This window comes from Trachypithecus francoisi, unplaced genomic scaffold (assembly GCF_009764315.1).
Source record: "Trachypithecus francoisi isolate TF-2019V2 unplaced genomic scaffold, Tfra_2.0 Lachesis_group2, whole genome shotgun sequence".
Taxonomy (NCBI): Eukaryota; Metazoa; Chordata; class Mammalia; order Primates; family Cercopithecidae; genus Trachypithecus; species Trachypithecus francoisi.
In genome coordinates, this window is record NW_022681465.1 from 22,236,625 (window position 1) to 22,246,514 (window position 9,890).

Genomic DNA, 9,890 nt, shown 5'->3' on the forward strand with positions numbered 1-9,890 from the left:
CTGTATCACACTATCCAACAGAGTTACTTACGTGTATAAAAGTTTGTGGCCGGGCGCGGTGGATCAAGCCTGTAATCCCAGCACTTTGGGAGGCCGAGACGGGTGGATCACGAGGTCAGGAGATCAAGACCATCTTGGCTAACCTGGTGAAACCCCATCTCTACTAAAAAATACAAAAAAACTAGCCGGGCGAGGTGGCGGGCGCCTGTGGTCCCAGCTACTCCGGAGGCTGAGGCAGGAGAATGGCGTGAACTGGGGAGGCGGAGCTTGCAGTGAGCTGAGATCCGGCCACTGCACTCCAGCCTGGGTGACAGAGCGAGAATCCGTCTCAAAAAAAAAAAAAAAAGTTTGTGCATTCTTTTAAAATTTTGTAAACATAAATAAGTATGCTGTAGAAAGAGGCAACCTTGTGGAATGGACTGCAAGTCAGAGATTTCAATTCTGTCTCTTGGTTTTTTCACTGATTTACTGTGTGATCTAGGAAAGGTCATCTACTTCACAGGTCTCAGCCTCACATCCACAAAGTAACTGACCTCTGAAATATATTCTGACTTTAAATTTGTCTCTATTCTGGGTTTAGTTTCTGACTGGGATAGCCTGATCCCTTTGAAAGACAGACTATCAAAGCATAACAATTAGATGGCCTATGATATTATTTTGTTAAGATTTTTCACAAAACCCCATCATCATCAGAGATATGGTAGCTCCTGGAGAGACAGCACACTCTTTGAGGGTTTGGAATGCCCAGTTTCCATCCTTGCTCCATCCTTGCTCCATCCCATACTGTGGGAGACACAAAGGGAGGAGGTAGGAAATTTCTGCAGAAACCCTTATGAAGGGATAACAGATCACTTGTACTTCTGCCTAACGTTCTTCACAGGATACAGTCAAACAATGGGAATCAGTCACAGAAGTCATGATTTTGATTTGTTTCCTAATCTAATGTATTCTGCAAACCATAATTTCTCTGTTTAATTCTACAGAGTACACTATATAATGTACATAAACGGTATACATTCAAAGAACCTAATGTACACATCACATAAAAAAAAATATATATATACACACACACAGAATCTCAACTCATTACACAAAATTCAGCACCCTTTTACGATTGAAAAACACCAAAAATGCTTAAACAAGAAAAAAACTACTTCAACACAGCAAAGGTCATATTTTTTTAAAAAATCCACAGCAAGCCTCATGAAACAACAGTGAAAAACCGTAGGCTTTTCCTCTAAGTCAGGAACAAGAGAAGGAGGCCCAGTTTTGTCACTTCTATGCAATACAGGAAATTCTAGCCTGAGGAATCAGGCATAATAAATAAAGATATCCAAATTGCAAAGGAAAAAGCAAAATATGTCTGTTTTCAAAAGACATAATCTGATATGTAGAAAACTCCAAGTAGTCTACAAAAACAACTGTCAGCATTAATAAATCAGCAAAGTTGCAGGATACAAAATCAACAAACAAATACTAGTTGAGTTTCTATACACAAACAATGAACAATTTAAAAATGAAATTAAGCAAACAATCCAAAAGAATAAAATAAATTGAAATAAACTTAACCAAGGAAGCAATGACTCATACACTGAACTACAAAACGATACCGAAAGAAATTTCAAAAGACATAAATAAATAGAAGGATCCCAATATTCATGAATTGCAAGACTTAACATTAAGATGTCAATACTACCCAAAGTTATTATAGGTTCAATGCAATCCATATTAAAATTCCAATGACTTTCTTTTCAGAAATTTAAAAACTCTATTATAGAATTCATGTGGAATCAGCTTGGTGCAGAGGCTCACGCCTGTAATTCTAGCACTTTGGGAGGCCAAGGTGGGCAGATCACAAGGTCAGGAGATCGAGACCATCCTGGCTAACACGGTGAAACCCCGTCTCTACTAAAAATACAAAAAAAATTAACTGGGCGTGGTGGCAGGCGCCTGTAGTCCCAGCTACCCGGGAGGCTGAGGCGTGAACCTGGGAGGCAGAGCTTGCAGTGAGCCGAGATCGCACCACTGCACTCCAGCCTGGGTGACAGAGTAAGACTCCATCTCAAAAATAAAATAAAAATAAAAACAGCAATTTTGGTGAAAATGTAGAGAACCTGGAACCCTTGTCCATTGCTGCTGGGAATGTAAAATAGTATAGCCACTGTAGAAAACATTCTTCTGCTGTGTTTTCAAAAAGTTAAACAGAAAACTATTATATGACCCAGTAATTCACTCCTTTTTTTTTTTTTTTTTGAGACGGAGTCTCACTCTGTCATCCAGGCTGGAGTGCAATGGCACAACCTCTGCTCACTGCAGCCTCCACTGCCTGGGTTCAAGTGATTCTCCTGTCTCAGCCTCCTGAGTAGCTGAGACCACAAGCACACGCCACCACGCCCAGCTAATTTTTGTATTTTTAGTAGAGACGAGGTTTCACTATATTGGTCAGGCTGGTCTCGAACTCCTGACCTCAGGTGATCTGCCCACCTCGGCCTCCCAAAGTGCTAGGATTACAAGCGTGAGCCGCCACCCAGCCCAGTTCCACTTTTGAGTACTTACTGAAAAGAATTGCAAGTAGTGACTAGAATAGATATTCATACGTCAGGGTTCATATTAGCATCAGTCACAGTAACCAAGGGGCGGAAGCAGCCCAGATGTCCAACAGCAGACGAACGTGGGTAAGCAGAATGTAGTGTGTGCTCACAATAGATGGTTACTCAGCTTTAAAAGGAATGAAATGCTGGCCGGGGCAGTGGCTCACACCTGTAATCCCAGCATTTTGGAAGGCCAAGGTGGGCGGATTACTTGAGGTCAGAATTTTGAGACCAGCCTGGCCAACATGGTGAAACCCCCTCTCTACTAAAATTACAAAAATTAGCTGGGAGCAGTGGCGCATGCATGTAATACCAGTTACTCGGATGGCTGAGGCAGGAGAATCACTTGAACCTGGGAGGCGGAAGTTGCGGTGAGCCGAGATCGCACCACTGCACTCCAGCCTGGGCAACAAGAGCAAAACTCTGTCTCCAAAAAAAAAAGAATGACAAACCACCAACTGGAAAAAAATATTTATAAAATATTTATCTGATAAATGACTTGTATCCAAAAACTCTTCAAATTCAAAAATAAAGAAGCAACCCAAGTCTCAAATGGGCAAAAGATGGGGGCGCGGTGGCTCAGGCCTGCAATCCCAGCACTTCAAGAGGCCGAGGCAGGCAGATCACTTGAGGTCAGGAGTTCAAGATCAGCCTGGCCAGCATGGTGAAACCCCATCTCTACTAAAAATACGGCCGGGCGCGGTGGCTCAAGCCTGTAATCCCAGCACTTTGGGAGGCCGAGACGGGCGGATCACGAGGTCAGGAGATCGAGACCATCCTGGCTAATACGGTGAAACCCCGTCTCTACTAAAAAAATACAAAAAACTAGCCGGGCGTGGTGGCGGGCGCCTGTAGTCCCAGCTACTCGGGAGGCTGAGGCAGGAGAATGGCGGGAACCCGGGAGGCGGAGCTTGCAATGAGCTGAGATCCGGCCACTGCACTCCAGCCTGGGCGACAGAGCGAGACTCCATCTCAAAAAAAAAAAAAAAAAAAAAATACAAAAATTAGCCAGTTGTGGTGGTGGGTGCCTGTCATCCCAGGTACTTGGGAGGCTGAGGCAGGAGAATCGCTTGAAGCTGGGAGGCAGAGATTGCAAAAAACAAATAAACAAACAAGAAAACCACCACCACCAATAAAATCAGCAAAAGGTCTGAACGGATACCTCACCAAAAAAATATATATCCATGACAAGTAAGCATATGAAAAGATGATCGACATGATATGGTCATTAGAGAACTGCAAATTGAAACAATTAAAACAAAAAATACTACTACGCAGCTATTAGAAGAGATAAAATCCAAAACACTGACACCACCAAATGCTGACAAGGGTGTGGAACAACCAGAAACTCCCATTCATTGCTGCTGGGAATACAACATGGTACAGCCACTTTGGAAGACAACTGAGAGTTTCTTACAGAACTAAACATACTCTTACCACACAAGCTGCAATCACACCCCTTGGTATTTACCCAAATGAGTTGAAAACATATTTACACAAAAACCTGTACATGAATGTTTAGAGCAGCTTTATTCACAGTTATCCAAACGTGGAAGAAAACATGTTCTTTTCAGTAGGTGAATGGACAAATAGTGACATATCCAGACAATGGAATATTATTCAGCACTTAAAAGAAATGATCTATCCAGCGATAGAAACACAGAAAGGAACTTTCAATCCGTATCATTAAGTGAAAGAAGCCAATCTGCGAAGGCCACATACCGCTTCACTCCAAACATGACATCCTGGAAAAGGCAAAACTAGGTGGCATAAGGAATCTTTAGAGCAATGAAACATGCTGTATGATTTTGTAATGGTGGATACACGTCATCATGCATCTGTCAAAATCCATCAAACCTACAACCCAAGGAGTAAACCCTAACATAATAAAGGAGGACTTGCCGGGCGCGGTGGCTCACGCCTGTAATCCCAGCACTTTGAGAGGCCTAGGCCAGCGGATTACGAGGTCAGGAGATCGAGACCATCATGGCTAACACGGTGAAACCCTGTCTCTACTAAAAAAAAAAAAAAAAAAATACAAAAAATTAGCCGGGCGAGGTAGCGGCGCCTGTAGTCCCAGCTACTCGGGAGGCTGAGGCAGGAGAATGGCGTGAACCCGGGAGGCGGAGCTTGCAGTGAGCCGAGATCGCACCACTGCACTCCAGCCTGGGCGACAGAGCGAGACTCTGTTTCAAAATAAATAAATAAATAAATAAATAAATAAATAAATAAAATAAAGGAGGACTTTGGTGAATGATAATGTACTGATACTGGCTCAGTAACTCGAATATGTACCCCACTCACGAAAGATGTTCGTAAAGAGAAAACTGAGGGGAGGGGTATATGGAAACTGTACTTTCAGCTCAATTTTTCTATAAACCTAAAACTGCTCAAAAAAGGCATATTAATTTTTTTTAACATCCTAACAGAGGATCAGAGGATGGCAAACAAAGCCTGGGCAAAACATGGCAGAAAAAGCACAAAGTACAACAAAAAACAATTTTCTTTCCAGTAAGTTGTTGTTGTTGCTCTCAGTACCTGGTACAGCCATTCTAGTTGGCGACTAAGATTTGCAGGTGGAAGGGAGAGAGAGGGGGTCAAGGGGAAGCTGGAGGATGGTCTGAAAGAGGGAGAAGGGAGCTGTTCAGGCAGAAGTGGGTTGGATCCTGACTCTACCACTCACTGTGCGACCCTGGCAAAGAGACACAAAATCCGGCCCCAATTACGGGGGTAAGGGAAGATTTTCATCAGTACCCACCGCTGCACTAGGGAAGAGTCCGGCCTGAGCTGGACTGAACTTGGATTTGTAGAGGTGACTTTGAGTTTCAAAGGGAGAATGAGGGAATAAGGAAGGGGTTAGGGGGGCGCTCAGTAGAGTCAGGAAAGTGACAAATTGCAAAGGGTTGGTGTGAGCGCTGTTGGCCCCAGTGCTGCTCCCCATGTGGAAACTGTGGTCCTGCCAGAGGGAGGGGAGACAGAGGCCTTTTCTCAGGTGCCAGCCAGAACAAACCGCATGGACTTTTCTCAGGCAGGCAGTTTAAGGGGCGCCGGGCCATCTCAGGGGTGTGGCCTCCAGCGCTGGTATTGTCTAGTGTTTGTTCAAGTCTCCATGGGCCAAGCCTGAGGCCTGGGGGCGAACGGGGCTCGGAGTGGCCGGGCTGGAGTCGGCTCCAGGAGGTTATTTGTCAACAGAGCGAGTTAACCGGGCCATGGGAGCTCCGTTTTCCTCGCGTGTCCTTGAGGAGCAAGAGACGACGTGACCCAGGAGCCTCCCGCTCCAAGAGCAGGGTCTAGCGGAGGCTGGTCCCCGCCGGGTCCCTCCCGCCCTGACGGCTCCGGCTCTGGGAATCCACCCGCCTGGGAGCGCCCAGGAAAGACCCCGCGTTCGCCCCGCAGACCCGGGCGAGCCCCGCCGCCTCTCTCCCCGGTCCGGGGAACGGAGCCAGAGACGCGCGGGCTCCGGCGCAGCGGAGCGGGGGTCAGGCCGCCCAGGGAGGGCGAGGGCAGTGGCCGCGGTGGCCTGGCCCGCCGCCCGCTCCCCAACCGCAGCCGCGTCCCGCAGACGAGGGCTCCGCAGCTGCCCTTTCTGAGAAAGGAGCCCGCCCGCCAGGCGCCCTGACTGTGGCCACTGGAAGCCCCGAAGGAGTGGCTCCTGGAGCGCGTCCTGCGCTGGAGACCTGGAGGATGCCAGGATCTGGAGGGGGCGGTGGGGTCCTGGAGGATGCCAGGATCTGGAGGGGGCGGTGGGGTCCTAGAGGATGCCAGGATCTGGAGGGGGCGGTGGGGTCCTAGAGGATGCCAGGATCTGGAGGGGGCGGTGGGGTCCTGGAGGATGCCAGGATCTGGAGGGGGCGGTGGAGTCCTGGAGGATGCCAGGATCTGGAGGGGGCGGTGGGGTCCTGGAGGATGCCAGGATCTGGAGGGGGCGGTGGGGTCCTGGAGGATGCCAGGATCTGGAGGGGGCGGTGGGGTCCTGGAGGATGCCAGGATCTGGAGGGGGGGTGGGGTCCTGGAGGATGCCACAGGTCTGGAGGGGGTGGTGGGGTCCTGGAGGATGCCAGGATCTGGAGGGGGTAGTGGGGTCCTGGAGGATGCCAGGATCTGGAGGGGGTGGTGGGGTCCTGGAGGATGCCAGGATCTGGAGGGGGTGGTGGGGTCCTGGAGGATGCCACAGATCCGGAGGGGGTGGTGGGGTCCTGGAGGATGCCACAGATCCGGAGGGGGCGGTGGGGTCCTGGAGGATGCCAGGATCTGGAGGGGGCGGTGGGGTCCTGGAGGATGCCAGGATCTGGAGGGGGCGGTGGGGTCCTGTCCCAGACTCACCTTAAACGCTGCGAGGACAATGACCCCCCAGCCCGCCTCAGGCAGGAGGTGCAGTGGTCCCCTCTGCAAGCTGCAGATTCCCCGCCCTGGCTCCAAGTGACCATAGGTGAAACCGAGCTGGAAGCGACAAAAACGCCTTAAAAACCTGAGTTCCCGCCTCAGGGTACTGATGCCCTTTACTAATTGTAAAGCCGGCGTGGAACTTTGCAGCCTTGGCTCAGAAACACAGCTGAGTGTCCTAGAGCAGGTACGACCAGAGGACGTCGGCAGGGGAGCAGTGCCTCCTTGTGGTCAGTGCATGCTGGCCTCTGTGACAGGAGAACCTTAAGGCTGGTGACATTCAGTCCCCAAGCAGGCAAATCACAGAGGTGGCTGGGGGTGTGCAGGGCTAATGGGCAAACTAGAGCAATGGAATAATGTCTTTCCTCCCGGACAGGGAAATGTTTTAAAAATAGATAACACTAGGCCGGGCACAGTGGCTCACGCCTGTAATCCCAGCACTCTGGGAGGCTGAGGCAGGCGGACCACGAGGTCAGGAGATCCAGACCATCCTGGCTAACACGGTGAAACCCTGTCTCTACTAAAAATACAAAAAATTAGCCGGGGGTAGTGGCGAGCACCTGTAGTCCCAGCTACTCTGGAGGATGAGGTAGGAGAATGGTGTAAACCCAGGAGGCGGAGCTTGCAGTGAGCACAGATAGCACCACTGCACTCCAGCCTGGGCGACAGAGCGAGACTCCATCTCAAAAAAATAAAAAATAAAATAAAATAAAAACACTCAATGCTGGTGGGGGCACATGGAAACTGGTACTGCCATAAACTGCCAGAGGAGGAAGGAACGTGGGTGGTGAGAGGTTTCTTGGTTTGTTTTGTTTCATTTTTGGGGGGTTTGTTTTGTTTTTCGGGGGGTGGTTTGTTTTTTGGCAAAGGTAGGGTCTCACTATGTTACTTAGGTTGCTCTTGAACTCCTATCCTCAAGCAATTCATGTGCCTTGAGTTCCCAAAGTGCTGGGTTACAGGTGTGAGCCACCAGGCTCAGTCCCTGAGAGCCTTTTGGAACTAGGAATCAGAAGTCTTTATCTGGGGTTGGGGGAGGGGAGGGGAACAGTGTATGTGTGTAGGGGTTTGGAAACTTTGAGGCTTGGCCGTGGATCTCATGGCCGGAGAGCATCACCTCAGTTTCATGGGCAAAATTGGCCCTTGTGGAGTTCGAGTCCAACCCAGAAGAAACAAGGAAGCCTGGGTCTCCTCCAAGTGTGCAGCAAGCAGGCCTGGGTCCCCCCAAAGGCTGCCAGAGACAAGCCCAGGATCACTCAGTCTGCAGCAGGGTGCAAACGTTTGGGGTCCCCCCCAAAGGCAGCCAGAGCCAAGCCCAGGGTCCGCCCAACATCAGCAAGATCTACACCTGGAGTCACCTCAAAGGCAGCCGGAGTCTAGTCCTGAACCCCCACAATGTCAGCCAAAGCTAAGTGAGGAGGCACCATAGTGTTCTCAGGGCCAGGGAGAACTAGCCTCGGAGCAGGCCCAGAGTCCAGAGGAGCTGACCCAGGGGGTGTGGGTGGCATCAGCAGCTATACCCGGGCCCAGGATCACCAGGGCCTTACCCCAGTCAGCAAGTGCAGAGTTCAGAGCCCTCACGGACAGTACAGGAGCTTGACACCCAAGGCACCTGGCTCCTTGCCAGGGTCAGCATGAGCCAAGCAAGCTGCCTCTCCGCTGGGGAAAGGTGACAGGCGCCCATGAGGCAAAAAAATGAAAACATTCTTCAGCTTAGGCTCCAGTATCCAAGAAGTTGAACGAGGAGGAGGAGGAGTCTCCTGTAATTCAGAAGGGGAGGCCCAAATTGGGGTGGGTGTGGAAGGACCAAAATCTGACTTTTATAACATTTCCATTTGCCCAAAAAGAAAACTCAATGCCCGTTTGCGCAATCACTCTCCACTCTCACCCACAGGCCCTGGTAACAATAAATGTACTGTCTGTCTCTATACATTTGTCTTTTCTGGACATTTCTTACAAGTGGGCTCTTACAGGCTGGGGGTGGTGGCTCACACCTGTAATCCCAGCACTTTGAGAGGCCTAAGCGGGATGATTGTTTGAGACCGGGAGTTTGAGACCAACCTGGACATCATCGCAAGAACCCTGTCTATACAAAAACATAAAATAAACAAATTAGTCAAGCATGCTGGTGCTCTACCTGTAGTCCCAGCTTCCAGGGAGACTGAAGTGGGAGAAAGTTGAGCCGGGGATGTCAAGGCTGCAGTGAGGCATGATCGCGCCACTATACTCCAGACTGGGCGACAGAGCAAGACTCTGTCTCTAAAAACAAACAAAAAGCATGGTCCATTCCTTAGAGGGAAGCCAGTAGATTTTACAGGAGCGAGAATCTCTATTCACCTCTCCCTCCTGAGTGCCAGCCAGGCAGGAGCAAAGTAAATAACTGTGGAATTAATAAGTAAGTAAGTCCACACACGGAGCGCTCCACACAGAGGCTGGCTCGCAGGCAGCATCCGTCCAGCACAGCCGTCATGACTGGAGCTGTCACCTGCTCCGAGGAGAAGTTCTCTTCTCTGGGTACAAGCATCCCATCACAGGTGGAAGAGAAAAAGGCTGGCCCTCTAGCTTTTCCTGTAACGAAGCTCTCGTTTCTCCTGGTATGCCCTTATTCTCTATCCGCATAAATTATGTGAATTTAAAATTGCATGCTACAAACCACTCATAAGGCCTCACTTTGTGCACAATTTTTGAAGATAATATCTCTCACTTCAAATTTTTTAAAAAATTACTTGGAGGAGTGATCTTCAAGATGACAGGTCTTCGGCGTGTGGACACATGACACTATTTGGTCACACGGTGGCGCCATGGAGGCAGTCCGCAAATTGTTGCCACAGTTGCTTCCTCAGTGTCTTGCGCCCTGGCAGCTGTGTCCCGGCAGCTCACTTCTGCAAGTGCTTTCCGTGAGCACACCAATTTTCGGCG

The 9,890-nt window shown here is 49.5% G+C and overlaps 1 pseudogene; it reads left to right on the plus strand.

Annotated features, from left to right (window-relative positions):
- Positions 1-7,083: 7,083 nt before the first annotated feature.
- Positions 7,084-8,778, plus strand: LOC117066024 (annotated as a pseudogene).
- Positions 8,779-9,890: the final 1,112 nt, after the last annotated feature.